Here is a 16,090-nt window from a genome sequence, read left to right on the forward strand (position 1 = left end):
ACTCGCCGGCGGCTAAACGCCGGCGACCGTTGACCCTTGACCGGCATGGGTTGACCCACTGCCCGGTTTGACCCTCCCCTCTCTCTCACTGACGTGTGGGCCCAGGCCATTAACTAAACCTAATTAGCCACTAACACTGACCAGTGGGCCCCGACCCCCCCTAATCCTTTAATTAAGCAGATAACCCCCTGTTAACTAACTGTGACGCTGACATATGGGTCCCACAGGTCAGTTTGACCCGGACCAGCCCCTGTTGGCTCTGCTGAGGTCAGCATGAGGTCATGCTGACGCAATATTCATTTTCTGGAATTTAGTTTATTTTATTATAATTCAGGAAATTCCAGAAAATAGCTAAAACTTCAAAAATTCATAGAAATTCAACCGTAACTCCAAATTAAATAAATTATATATGAAAAATTATCTGAAAAATTCAAGGAATCCATCTGTATCATTTTCATGCATGTTTGAACAATGTTTGTCCTCTGTTTTGGACAAAACAAATAAATGGCATTTGAATAATCACATATGGAGTTTGAATTTGAATCTTGTATTCAAACCAACTTCATTTAATCTGTTGCTAGTTGCATTAGCACAAAACACAGCATATTTCCATGTCACATTCATGCATCATATTGTGCATTGCATTGATTGTGTTTTTCCTCAGTTGCCGGTGATTGCCCCCTTTCGATAGACGTGATACCGGCGATGTGATCGATGACACCAATGAAGAGCTATATTATCTTCAGAAGTGCCAGGCAAGCAAAACCCCCTTGTTCATTCCGATAAAATCCCACTCTCTCGCTCCTGCTCTCTTTTACTGCATTAGGACAACAACGACATATTTGATACTTGCTGCGGTAGCTGAACCCTTTATCCTTTGCATGACCTGTCATTGCCACAGTAAATAGATGAAACCCACTAGCATGAGTAGGAGTTGTTTGAGCCCTGATGTGCCTACTCATTCATGCTTGTTTGTCATGCCTGCTACTGCTTAGAGTTGAGTCAGGTCTGATTCATCGGGGATGAATCAGAGGCGTGTGAACATGTCCTACTGCGTGTGAGCTAAGTGTGTGAACACGATTTGGTAAAGGTAGCGGTGAGAGGCCATGTAGGAGTACATGGTGGGTTGTCTCATTGCAGCCGTCCTCAGGAACTGAGTTCTGTGTTTGTGATCCATGATTCAGCTACTACCACACATTGGGCCCGAAACTAATGGACCCTCTCGGCTTCTTAATCACCCTTGTCCTCTGTCCAGGAGTTGCAAGTAGTTTCTGGTGTTTGTAGTATGCTGGAGGCCGTGCGCAGCGCTGACCGTAGGGGTGGGCTGTGATGCGGTAGGCACATGGCCGGGTAAACCGGGCGCCCGTTTGGTGTCACGGAACCCTGTTCACATCGTTTGGGGCTGTGAGCGAAACTCCGGCCGGATCTCCTCATGGATGGAACCCGAATAGGCGATAAACCTGGACTAGAGACTTAGGTGATTAGGTAGGTCGTGGCCGACACCCACGTTGGGCTTCCGCTTGAAGGTTGCCGAGTACATGTCGTGTAAACGGCGGTAAGTGGTGAGAGCGTGTGTGAAGAAGTACACCCCTGCAGGGTTAACATCATCTATTCGAATAGCCGTGTCCGCGGAAAAGGACTTCTGGGTTGCTTATATCAGTTCATAGACAAGTGAAAGTGGATACTCTAAAATACGCAAGATAAGCGTGAGTGCTATGGATGGCGTTCTCGTAGGGAGACGGGAGCGGATCCATAGTGGTGTATTGATATGGTGAATATGTGGACTCGTGTGCGCCACCTCAAAAGAGTCGCTTGCAGTCGTAGTTTAGGATAGCCACCGAGTCAAAGCTGGCTTGCTGCAGTTAAACCCCACCACCCCTTTGTTGATAATGATGCATATGTAGATAGTTCTGATGTAAGTCTTGCTGGGTACATTTGTACTCACGTTTTCCTATTTTATGTTTTTGCAGAGAGACTTCAGTCTCACTAGTAATTCCGTGTGGTCTTCGACGTTTAGCTTGTTACCTCAGCTACGATCTTGTGCCTTGGCAGGATCTGGTAGATAGTCAGGCTTCTCAGCCTTTTTCAGTTATAGATGTCTATACCCAGACATGATAGCTTCCGCTTGTGCTTTGACTTGTATGCTCTGATTGTTGGGTCATGAGACCCATGTTTGTAATATCTCGCTCCTCGGAGCCTATTGAATAAATTACTTGAGTCGTAGAGTCATGTTGTGATGCCATGTTGTATTTGCACATATCGAGCATATTGTGTGTATGCTATTGAAATGCTTGGTATGTGTGGGATCTGACCATCTAGTTGTTTATCTTTAGTAGCCTCTCTTACCGGGAAATGTCTCCTAGTGTTTCCACCGAGCCATGGTAGCTTGCTACTGCTCCGGAACACTTAGGCTGGCCGGCATGTGTCCTTCTTCGTTCTTGTGTCTGTCCCTTCGGGGAAATGTCACGCGATGAATATCGGAGTCCTGTTAGCCCGCTACAGCCCGGTTCACCGGAGTCCTGCTAGCCCAGTGCTACAGCCTGGATTCACTCGCTGATGACTGACGCGTTCGATGTTGGGTCATGAATGCCTGTCCCTGTAAGTCTGTGCCACTTTGGGTTTACGACTAGCCATGTCAGCCCGGGCTCCTTATCATATGGATGCTAGCGACACCGTCATATACGTGTGCCAAAAGGCGCAAACGGCCCCGGGCTAAGGTAAGGCGACACCCGTGGGAATACCGTGCGTGAGGCCGCAAAGTGATATGAGGTGTTACATGCTAGATCGATGTGGCATTGAGTCGGGGTCCTGACAGCGTTGGTATCAGAGCTTGACTGCCTGTAGGATTACCAAGCCAAACTGGTCGAAGTTGAGTCTAGAAATTCTTAGTTATATGTAGGGGAATTGATTGTGGGATGGAACGTAAGGCTCTTTTTACTCCTTATACCTTATGCCCTTCTGATCTGAGTCATCTTATCTTTTCTACGGGGTTAAGGAACTAGGCTATCTCTTCTTTCTATCAGGATCACGTGTTACTAATCCATAGACTTATAAGATTGTTGGATTTAAGCCTCAGTTCAGTTTATACTACCTCTGTATGTTAACTGTTGATCTCGAAACCTTGATATTGTGCTTCTGAGTGGTTATGCCACCATTTTTGTGAATGTCTCAAATCTCTTCTGAGCATTTACAGCCGTTATGCTGTCCGAGTCATCCCAGGTTTCTAAGTAGTCTGATGCATTTGCAAATTCCTTCCTCCCGCTTCGATGTTCCTTTGGGCCAGATTAACCACACTAATCGGTGTGTTGAGGTAATTATTACCTCGACATATATGTTGGAATTATTATTATGACCCTAAGTGCTTAGGGGATCATCTAGTAATTTAGCCATGATTTGTGTTCCCAGTGTGATGATTCTGGCCATCATTCTCGAAAGCATCCCGTGATGCTACTTAGTAGTAGGTATTCTACTCCTTGGGTTTTGAACCCGAGATTCACTCTACTTACTTCATGTTGATAGGGTTTGCTAGTTCCTTTAGGATATTAGTAACCTTTGCGATAGTCCTCGAGGTTCGTGGTATATCCTTCTTCCAAATACCATGAACTACTTATGGCAGAAGTTCCTCGTTGAACTGAACGATCACAACCAGAGTGCTCTTGATGAGTTCTCCATTATATGTTATGGCTCTGCCAGTTCTACTTTTCTACATGGGTTATCCGGAAGAAATGTTGATCTCGCTCGACATACTAATCTATGCATCCACAACTCAGAAAATTATATGTTCCTTTGAGTTGTCCCTCTTTAGTTGTCTACTGACCTTCGTCTATCAATTGATAGTCCAAGGGTATGCATGCATTCGTTTATCGATGCCTATTACCCTTGTGGTCCGTCAAGCCATTCTGTCCTGAATGACTTGGAGAAACAAACTCCAGTACCTCATCCATATCCAGGATTGGGTCAAAGAAGTTGTGCTCCGCAGATCAAATTGCTAATCCAGCTTTTGTTCTGCTCTACCTTGGAGTATTACCATCTTTATATCGGGATTGTTATAGGAATTGCACACCATCCTATGAACTCTTGGTACAGTGATACTTCTTCCCATCATTAGTCATTCCTCGGTCTTCGTGTTGATGCAACCGGAATACCGACAAATGAATTGTGATGTGTGAAACCAGTGCGCCTAGCAACCTCGTTGCTGGGTAGTTAAATGGACGATAACCTCATTCTTAGCGTGTTGATTATTGAATCGTCACCCTAAGATTGATTGTGCTACCTAGTCCCTATTTCTGGTGCACTCCTCGACCAATGAGTTAGGAATTATTTCAAGTCCTCACCCATTTGATCATGTCGTCTTGCCCTCAGAAGCAAGATTGTTCTCGAGCTTAGTAACATACCGGTGGTTCGTGACTTTCCAAATATCTTCTTGGAAGTGTTACCGGGTTGTCACCTGACTGTTATGTTGAGCTCGTGATCAAGTTGGGTTATCCTGTAAACCACCCTTCTCCAAGAATCCGTGTTGGATACCCATGAGCTAGTTGGTTAAGATAGACAACAACCTGGAGAATTGGAAGATAAAAGCTTGCCTGACTTAGTTCGTCCCAAAGGGATATTCTTGTGTTGTGTGTGTTGAAGAAGATGATATCTTCATCGATTGGTCCCTGTGATCAGTTGCTGGACCTATTGTCTTATCAATCCTTTGATTTGAGTATGGGCAATCGTCAAATCAAATCAGTACCAACGATGCTCGTAATGTTGTCTTATTCGTGGTTGATCCCTCGAGCATACACCATTACATCTTTGGTCTGACCAATGCTATCACCGTGTTCACTTAACTATGGAATTCCTTTTAAAAGGAAACCCAAATGAATTGTTGTTGAGCCCATTGACAACATCCTTATCTCCTCCATGGTCTTGTTGGACAACAAGTTAGTGTTGGAAACTTTTGAAGCATTTTCTTCATGCTAGCTCATGAAGTATTTGTTTGATGAAAGGAGTGACTTCCTCTTATACACGTGCATTTGGTGAAAGTTGCCGCCGTGAATTTGAGAAAGTTAGTTTTGCTTCCTATGGAATCATCCCAAGTCAGTCATGCATATGTGCGAAGTATTCTATGGTTTGGAGACTTGCAACCTTCATTCCACATGTGTTCCGAGCACACCAAGCCACTGATTGATTTGTTCAAGGAGAAGAAGTTTCTTCTTAAGAGCATGCCTTATGCAAGGACTTCAATATCCTCGATTATGGTTCCCCACCTGAACTCGGTAGTGTTTTGTTGTAAGACTACCATGTGATAATGTTTATCTAGGACAACGTGTTCACATGTTTGTAGCAGAACCAGCTCATGTTTTGGAGCTTGCTATCGTAGTTCATCTCCCGAGAATCCCGCAACGTCATCTCGTCGATTTGTGTTGCAAACTTTCATTCTTCTTCCTAGACTCGATGAGTCTGAAATATCCTGACACCAACCAGATCTGAATCTCAGGCAGATATGATGGTTGGAACATTTCCCCAAGAACTATAATATTGGTTCCTCGATAACTGGTAAAGTGGATGTCGTGGCTAGCACCACCCAGCCGAAAGACCTATTATTTTAGTATCTTGATTGAAGAAGTTGGCCACCTTCCCATAAGGATTTCGTAGGATTTACCTCCGTAACTGTTCCTTATGGATTCTATTGCTCCCAAAGTCCGACCTTTTACTTGATGTTCTAGTTATCAAACCATATCTATGAATGGGATACACTAGCACATCAAGGAGAACATTAGAAGCGGAGTGCTAAATGTCTCTTGGTCGATCATCCAGATTTTATTTCCTTGGCCCCGCCAAGTGTGAAATCTGAGAAAGTGTTATCTTCCTTTGCATCTGCATCGTCCATCGTTGTTCATCATGGTGGTATGTTGTGTTGCCAGGATCCTTGACACGGATGTTGGTAAAACCTTGATGAATATGGAAATGCTCAAGTTCTTGAGAGCACGCACAAGCGCTAGGTATTATCATCGACACTAATTGGGATGCTCTCAGTTTCCTCGGCAATGCTATGATCTTTTCAACCAGCGAATTCACTCTCTATTGTTGGGTTCTTCCCCAGTTACCAGAATCATTCCCAGCATTTGCATTTTGTTCCCAGCTTGCACCGCCAATGTGCCATTCTACCATGGGTCTCTTCCATTTCCGGTGGTAAGCAAATTCATCCATTACGTTGTCTTCAACAAGGTAATCCACATCATCCAAGTCCGAGTATGCCATTCTACCGACCCCCTCCAAACGATCGCTCGAGAATTGCCTTAGGCTGGTTTAAAGAGTTTCAATGATCTCTGAATCAAAAGTAATTCTTTGTGCCACTTAAGGTACTAATCTACGAATCACCCTCCTCCAGGATGTTCTGCTGTGGTATCATGGCAACTCAACTCCTCGCTACGTGGACAATCGTTTACCACCTTCTTAAGTGTGGAATTGTTGTCCACCTAGTGAACCTTCGTCATCCGTTTCTTTCCACCCCTCTTGATGTGTATCTCGTGTCTCAAACTGAGAGATGGTCCTATGTCTCATTCCGTGAGTTGTTCGATCTTCGAGAAGATCGACCCTTCTATAGTCTCCTTCTTCCCTCCATGTCATGTTGACAGGATTTCTCAGAGCAAGACTTCAAGACAATGATGGTGCTCGAATCAACGTTCCTATGAAGTGCAACCTGGATCGTGAAGATTATACTAGTCTGCGTTACCCTTCACCTTACCCTACGCTTGAATCTCGAGACGAGATTCTTGTTTAGTGGGGGTGAGTTATCACATCCCTAGCTGCTGGTAGTGCTCTAGGCTAGCTTCATGTGTGCATCATGTCTATATTTTCGAAACTTGAACTGAGGAATTTTGGAAGCCTCAAAAACTTAAATAAAAGAGGGGCAAAAACCCTAGAAATCTCATTCATTGCTCCAAAATGCTCTTCTTAAATGTTTGATAATTTTTGGTAAGGGTTCTGGTCCCAACCAAAATATTGAACATTTTTAAGGATTTATTTTTGGGACTTTGGATTTAATTCGTTAGCTATTTGAATTTGAATTATATTCATATAATTAGAATATAATTTCAAATACCCCTGAAATATTTTATAAGCTTTTGGAAAAGTCCATCTAGCAATATAAAATATTCAAAGGAGTTTTTGGCATTGTTTGAATTATTTTAAATTCAAAACAGTGGCAAAATAAATTAAATAAAACAAAATAGAAGAAAAAAAAATAAAACAGAGCAGAAAACCTACCTGGGCCACTTACCCGCAGCCTACCTGGCGCCACCAACCGGCCCAGCCGGCCCAGCCCACCTCCTCCCCCTTGTCCTCTTCCTCCTCTGCCAGGAGGACAAACAGAGGCGAGGCGTGGCGCGCGCCCGAGAGGCCTCGGCCACCTCCTGCTTCCCGGCCACCTCCTGCTTCCCCCGGCCTCCCTAGCGACGCCACGACGAGGCCTCGTGTCCCCTCGCTCCTCTTCCTCCCCCGTTGCATCCCCTCTCTCCTCTGCTCCCTCTCTCTCGCCCGGACCGAACGGAGCCGCCGCCACCGACGAGCTCCCTCGCGGCCACCGCCACCCCCTCTCCTCCCCGACGCGCTCCCGAGCTCCGCCGGTCCTCCCTCATCCTCCTCGTCGTCTCACGCGACCAGAAGACCCCCTGGATGCCCAGCAGCGCCGTCGCCGACGCCATCTTCGTTCCCTGCACCGACGGCCGCCGTCGACCGATTCGTCATCACCAGGCCGTCCCCGAGGCCGCTGAGATCACCTACGACCCCGTCGTGAGCTCCTGATCATCCTCCCCCTCTCCGTTTTCTCTCTAGCATGCCGTAGCCGCCGCGCCTCTCTCCCCCGACAGCACGCCGCCGCACGAGCTCGTCGTCGACGAGGCTCCGGTGGCCATTTGGTCCCGTGCGTGCCTCCGTTGGGTTCGTGAGCTCTTGTAGAACGCGTAGGTGCTAACCGTGGACCCTCCCGTGCACGGTGTCGTCGTTTCCATCGATGCCCGAACTCCGGCCGCCGCTAAAGCTCGTCGCCGACCACTCTCCGGCCACTCCCCGGCCGCGCCACCACCCTGGTTGGATGCGGACGAGCGTCCGCATCCCGTAGTCGTGCTCCGCGCGCCAAACGGCGCTCTGTAGGCCATTTCCGCAGCGCACCACCGCGTCGGGACTCGCCGGCGGCTAAACGCCGGCGACCATTGACCCTTGACCGGCGTGGGTTGACCCACTGCCCGGTTTGACCCTCCCCTCTCTCTCACTGACGTGTGGGCCCAGGCCATTAACTAAACCTAATTAGCCACTAACACTGACCAGTGGGCCCCGACCCCCCCTAATCCTTTAATTAAGCAGATAACCCCCTGTTAACTAACTGTGATGCTGACATATGGGTCCCACAGGTCAGTTTGACCCGGACCAGCCCATGTTGGCTCTGCTGAGGTCAGCATGAGGTCATGCTGACGCAATATTCATTTTCTGGAATTTAGTTTATTTTATTATAATTCAGGAAATTCCAGAAAATAGCTAAAACTTCAAAAATTCATAGAAATTCAACCGTAACTCCAAATTAAATAAATTATATATGAAAAATTATCAGAAAAATTCAAGGAATCCATCTGTATCATTTTCATGCATGTTTGAACAATGTTTGTCCTCTGTTTTGGACAAAACAAATAAATGGCATTTGAATAATCACATATGGAGTTTGAATTTGAATCTTGTATTCAAACCAACTTCATTTAATCTGTTGCTAGTTGCATTAGCACAAAACACAGCATATTGCCATGTCACATTCATGCATCATATTGTGCATTGCATTGATTGTGTTTTTCCTCAGTTGCCGGTGATTGCCCCCTTTCGATAGACGTGATACCGGCGATGTGATCGATGACACCGATGAAGAGCTATATTATCTTCAGAAGTGCCAGGCAAGCAAAACCCCCTTGTTCATTCCGATAAAATCCCACTCTCTCACTCCTGCTCTCTTTTACTGCATTAGGACAACAACGACATATTTGATACTTGCTGCGGTAGCTGAACCCTTTATCCTTTGCATGACCTGTCATTGCCACAGTAAATAGATGAAACCCACTAGCATGAGTAGGAGTTGTTTGAGCCCTGATGTGCCTACTCATTCATGCTTGTTTGTCATGCCTGCTACTGCTTAGAGTTGAGTCAGGTCTGATTCATCGGGGATGAATCAGAGGCATGTGAACATGTCCTACTGCGTGTGAGCTAAGTGTGTGAACACGATTTGGTAAAGGTAGCGGTGAGAGGCCATGTAGGAGTACATGGTGGGTTGTCTCATTGCAGCCGTCCTCAGGAACTGAGTTCTGTGTTTGTGATCCATGATTCAGCTACTACCACGCATTGGGCCCGAAACCAATGGACCCTCTCGGCTTCTTAATCACCCTTGTCCTCTGTCCAGGAGTTGCAAGTAGTTTCTGGTGTTTGTAGTATGCTGGAGGCCGTGCGCAGCGCTGACCGTAGGGGTGGGCTGTGATGCGGTAGGCACGTGGCCGGGTAAACCGGGCGCCCGTTTGGTGTCATGGAACCCTGTTCACATCGTTTGGGGCTGTGAGCGAAACTCCGGCCGGATCTCCTCATGGATGGAACCCGAATAGGCGATAAACCTGGACTAGAGACTTAGGTGATTAGGTAGGTCGTGGCCGACACCCACGTTGGGCTTCCGCTTGAAGGTTGCCGAGTACATGTCGTGTAAACGGCGGTAAGTGGTGAGAGCGTGTGTGAAGAAGTACACCCCTGCAGGGTTAACATCATCTATTCGAATAGCCGTGTCCGCGGAAAAGGATTTCTGGGTTGCTTATATCAGTTCATAGACAAGTGAAAGTGGATACTCTAAAATACGCAAGATAAGCGTGAGTGCTATGGATGGCGTTCTCGTAGGGAGACGGGAGCGGATCCATAGTGGTGTATTGATATGGTGAATATGTGGACTCGTGTGCGCCACCTCAAAAGAGTCGCTTGCAGTCGTAGTTTAGGATAGCCACCGAGTCAAAGCTGGCTTGCTGCAGTTAAACCCCACCACCCCTTTGTTGATAATGATGCATATGTAGATAGTTCTGATGTAAGTCTTGCTGGGTACATTTGTACTCACGTTTGCCTATTTTATGTTTTTGCAGAGAGACTTCAGTCTTACTAGTAATTCCGCGTGGTCTTCGACGTTTAGCTTGTTACCTCAGCTACGATCTTGTGCCTCGGCAGGATCTGGTAGATAGTCAGGCTTCTCAGCCTTTTTCAGTTATAGATGTCTATACCCAAACATGATAGCTTCCGCTTGTGCTTTGACTTGTATGCTCTGATTGTTGGGTCATGAGACCCATGTTTGTAATATCTCGCTCCTCGGAGCCTATTGAATAAATTACTTGAGTCGTAGAGTCATGTTGTGATGCCATGTTGTATTTGCACATATCGAGCATATTGTGTGTATGCTATTGAAATGCTTGGTATGTGTGGGATCTGACCATCTAGTTGTTTATCTTTAGTAGCCTCTCTTACCGGGAAATGTCTCCTAGTGTTTCCACCGAGCCATGGTAGCTTGCTACTGCTCCGGAACACTTAGGCTGGCCGGCATGTGTCCTTCTTCGTTCCTGTGTCTGTCCCTTCGGGGAAATGTCACGCGATGAATATCGGAGTCCTGTTAGCCCGCTACAGCCCGGTTCACCGGAGTCCTGCTAGCCCAGTGCTACAGCTTGGATTCACTCGCTGATGACCGACACATTCGATGCTGGGTCATGAATGCCTGTCCATGTAAGTCTGTGCCACTTTGGGTTTACGACTAGCCATGTCAGCCCGGGCTCCTTATCATATGGATGCTAGCGACACCGTCATATACGTGTGCCAAAAGGCGCAAACGGCCCCGGGCTAAGGTAAGGCGACACCCGTGGGAATACGGTGCGTGAGGCCGAAAAGTGATATGAGGTGTTACATGCTAGATCGATGTGGCATTGAGTCGGGGTCCTGACAGGAAGTTCCGCTGCAAGCTGATGATGACTCTATGGAAGTTCTGGTGCAAAGCTGAGTGCGAAGGGACCGGGAACGTGTGATCATTGGTGCTGCAACAGTTGAAGGCATCAAGAAAAGAAGAAAGGTGGTAGAGGATGGACATGAAAGCAAGGATGAGGAAAACCGCACTGATCATACTATGCTGCAATATTGTAGTGATGATGAGGAAAACAGGAGTGGGCATAGAGTTCCTTGTTTTCGTATCAACGACGATGAGTAGCGAATGGACATGAAGGTAAATTTGGTCTCCTTGGTGATCCTTTTAACTCTCTGTAGTTTTCCTTCTTGTGCATATGCATGGTGATCCTGATGTACTGTAGTGGTGTGGTCTTATAAATTTGGTCTTTTATCTCCAGGTAGCAAAATGCTTGAAGATCCTGATGGCTGTAGTGGTGTGATCCTGATGGCTGTAGTGGTGTGGTCTTATAGCATGGAGCTGATGGCAAAATGAAGTTGTGCTCAGAATGTTGTCAAAATGTTGTCCTGTAATGCAAAAGATTGCAAAATGATCATTTAGATATTGGTGATCATTTAGTTCAAGTTTTGGTGATCATACAGAATGTTGTCTAGTAGTTTTGTGATCATGTAGTAGTTTTTTTGAACTGAAGTGGATGATGTCTGGTTTTGCTTCAACTGAATTTTAACTGAATTTTGTGCTATTTTAACTGAATTTTTCTTCAACTGAACCCATTTCATTGTGAGCAAAAAGATATGCGCCAGCGGGGACTCGAACCCACGACCATACGCTTGTTTCACTATGTTTCTACCACTGGGCTAGGAAGAGGCTGTTGGTTTTGTACTCTATGCCAACCCTTTTGACTATATCAAACTAGTCAAGTATCAAGCACACACCTCACTGACAAGTGGGCCACTCGACCCACTCACTGACAAGTGGGCCATTTTGCTATTGTACCAAAGCTACCAAAAATATGCGCGTGGCCAAAAAATATGCGCGCGCGGGGGCTCGAACCCACGACCGTGCGCTTAGTTCACTTGGTTTCTACCACTGGGCTAGGAAGAGGTTGCTGGTTTTGTACTCTATGCCCATCCTTTTCAATGTATCAAACAACTCACTGACAATTGGGCCCGCTCCTCCTCCTATCCACTCTTTTCCCCACTCCCCCTCTCCACTCCTCCTATCCACTCGACCCGCTCCTCCTCTCCGTCGCCACCGGCTTCTTCCTCTCCCACCACCGCCGCATACTTTCTCTCCGTCGCCGACTCTCCGTCACCGTGGGTATGAATCCGCTTCCTCTTTCTCTTCCTATCTACTGTTATGATAGATTAGGGTTCTTGCCGCCGGATTAGGGTTTGATTAGGATGTTTTTTAGGGTGACGGCGACGCCTCCCCGGTGCCTTTGCTGGTCCGACGCCTCCCGCGCAGCTTGCCCTACGCCGCCGGCGACCACTTCTTCTCGGACTCCGCCGCGGTAAGCCATCCGCTTCATATCCTCTCTCCTTTCTCTTCTGCTCTAGGGTTTGATAATCTAGGATTTGTTATGCATACTAGGCATCTATTGGTGGATTTAGGCATATTGTTCTTGGTGGATTTAGTATGCTTTGTTGGTGGATCTAGTGTGGTTGAATTGCTATTTGATTACTATGTTGTTGTGGTAGGTAGTGTGGTTGGTGGATCTATGCTCTGTTGGTAGTCACCTGACAGCAATTAACTGTTGCTGTGGTAGGTAGTGTGGTAGACATGTTGTTCTGTTGCTGTTGAATTCTGTGGTTAATTAACTGAATTAACCGAATTCTGTCGCTGTTGAATTCTATGGTGAACATGTTGTTACTGTTGCCAGAACATGCTGTTGAATTCTGTTGCTGTTGAATTCAGTGGTTGAACATGCTGTTGTGGTTATTCTTGTTGACAAGTCTTGTGCTGCAGTGGGATTCATGCATATGCAGGTGTAGTGACCTGCATGAATATGGGCAGAGTAGTAGCAGTAGTAGATGCCAACATTTGATATGCATGCATGCATTCTTGCTTATTTATATTCTTTTAAACTGAACATGCTCAAGTATGGAAGGTTTACAATGCTGCTTGTTTCCTATTTCTGTCCAGTCATGTTGTTTAATTTACTATTGCTTGTTTCCTATTGCTTGTTTAGAGTAGAAGTGAGACGGCTGGCTTGGAAGGTTTTGAGTTCTTCGAGATCATAATTGAGAAATCTTGCAGTAGGCAGGTATATTTATCATCACTCATTTCTTTATCATCACTCTGCTGTCTAGTGCTTGATTGCCACAATTAACCACTGCTTGACCCTCGCTGCAGAGGCTGCCTGACAAGTTTGCGAAGATGCTCGCGGGTCGTGAGCCCCACAAAGTGAAGCTGCGGGAGGCCGACAGCGGGCTTCACAGGCTGTGGAAAGTGTTGGTGGTGTTTGATGGTGAAGGCCACATGTACCTAGGGCCCGGCTGGGAGCATTTCGCCCGCGCCCATGAGCTACAGCTCGGGTACTTCCTTGTCTTCCGCTACGACGGCGACGCCATGTTCACCGTGAAGATGTTCGACAACACCATGTGCCGCATCTACTACTAGCACGACGACGATGCCAGTAAGCTCTCTGCCTCTCTTCTTCCTGTCCTTTTGGCTTCCTCTACCTGCACGATGACAACACCATGTTCACACTTCGTTGCATTTGGCCAGGCAATGGGAGCAGCAGTGGGGATGACGAGGAGCAGAGCGGGGATGAAGACGAGGAGCAGAGCGGGGATGACGAGGAGCAGAGCGGGGATGACGAGGAGCAGCCTATTCTGGCTGACGATGAACATGCTATGGTGGTGGCTGACAACGACCCTGCTATGTTGGTGGCGGATGACGACCTTGCTATGGTGGTGGCGGACGACGACCTCGCGATGGTGGTGGCGGACGACGACCTCGTGATGGTGGTGGCGGACGACGACCTCGCGATGGTGGCGGCGCCTGCAATCCCACAGCTTGGCGACAGGACCATGCCAATTGTGGTAGAGGAGTACATCTGCGTTGGGATTCGCCACTCTGAGCGCATCAGGTTGATGAAGGAGAAGAAGGAGGAGTGAAGGTGTTAAGAAGGTGTTCAGCATGTTAGGTTTAAGCTTGTTAGTGTAATATGAACATGTCAATGTTAAGTATGTCAGGTTTAATTTTGTGCATGCTCATGGATGCTGTATGACAGTGTCATCTAAACAAGTCATGTTTTTAACAATGAATATTCAGTTTGGTAATTGATGGGAATTGAAATTTTTTATGCATGCTCATGGATGAAAGATAAAATTATGGGCTTTTGTGCATGCTCATGTATGAAACAATATAAGTTTCATTTTTTGAATGCTAAAAACATGACTCAAACCCTAGCCACGGACGACCGCCGTGACTAAATCCGCCGGTTTTTGAAAACACCGTACAAATTCAAAGGGTGTGTCTAGGGAACATCTAGATGTGCTCTAGTTATTGCACATCTAAGTGAGTGAATCAAGCATAAGGAGAAAAGAAAAAAGAAAAAGGAAAATATCTAGATGTGCAATACTTATGGCACATCTAGATGTGCTTTAGCAAAACTGAAATTCAAAAACCGTTTTTCATTTTTTGAATGCAAAAGACATGCGTTTTTCATGAAGCGGCTAGAAGGAGGGGCACCCCAAACGGCGCCATTCCATGTCTATCTCAAAGTAGACCCTATTTTACGGATGGTCGCCAAAAAACATGCATTTCCGACCCTCGTATCTACTCCAGGCAATTCGGACCACCTTCGGCCGATTCAGCTGGAACCGGCTGGAATTTGAACTGCGGGTCCTCCATAGCTTGCCCGTTATTTTCACTAAAAATGCTTTTTAGCTTCACAGGTAGGAATTCCATCACAGAATTGACAACATATTTACACGGCTCAAACCCTAGCCACGGACGGTCGCCGCGACGAAATCGGCCGGTTTTTTAAAACACCGTAAAAAATTAAAAAAAATCAAAAAAATGGGAGACCTCTGCGTCACATCATCAAATGTGGCCTACCAACTAGCAAAAATACTAAACTTTCAATACCGACGTTTTCTTGAAAAAGTGTTCTCACAAATGACCTACCACGAACAAAGATTCATGGCTTTCAAGCCAAACTAGCAATGATATGGCCGCATCCGTTGAATAGTTTCTGATAATATGCCCAAATTGGGCGCATGCCTCCGTCTTGTGATGGCAAACAATGTTGCCAAAGCGAGGTTCCAACTTGTTTAACAAAAAAAACCATTTTTCATTTTTTGAATGCAAAAGACATGCATTTTCGTGAAGCGGCTACAAGGAGGGGCACCCCAAACGGCGCCATTCCATGTCTATCTCAAAGTAGACCCTATTTTACGGATGGTCGCCAAAAAGCATGCATTTCCGACCCTCGTAGCTACTCCCGGCAATTCGGACCACCTTCAGCCGATTCAGCTGGAACCGGCTGGAATTTGAACTGCGGGTCCTCCATAGCTTGCCCGTTATTTTCACTAAAAATGCTTTTTAGCTTCACAGGTAGGCATTCCATCACAGAATCGACAACAGATTTGCATGGCTCAAACCCTAGCCACGGACGGTCGCCGCGACGAAATCGGCCAGTTTTTGAAAACACCGTAAAAAATTCAAAAAAATCAAAAAAATGGGAGACCTCCGCGTCACATCATCAAATGTGGCCTACCAACTAGCAAAAATACTAAACTTGCAATACCGGCATTTTCTTGAGCTACTCGGTATGATTTTAACCATGATTTCTACAAAGTTTACAAAAAAACCCTATTTTTTTCTACACCCAAACCCAAAAGGATTTCCCTCCCACACCAAAATTTTCCCTCCACCAAAATTTCCCTCTCCCAAAATTTCCCTCCACTCCCTCTCCCACTACCAGGCAGGACCCACCACTCCCTCTCCCACTAACACGCGGGATCACCTCCCCTCCCCTCCCAAAATTTCCCCATTCCCCTCCCCTCTCCTCGACGAACCCTAGCTTCTCCCTCCCCGCTCCGCGCCGCCCTGCTCCCACTCCCTCCATTCCCCACCTCCCCACCCTAGCGCCGCCCCTCCTCTGCTCCGCCCCGCACCTCCCTGCTCCGCGCCGCCCCG

This window comes from Triticum dicoccoides, chromosome 4A, assembly GCF_002162155.2.
Source record: "Triticum dicoccoides isolate Atlit2015 ecotype Zavitan chromosome 4A, WEW_v2.0, whole genome shotgun sequence".
NCBI classification, from domain to species: Eukaryota; Viridiplantae; Streptophyta; class Magnoliopsida; order Poales; family Poaceae; genus Triticum; species Triticum dicoccoides.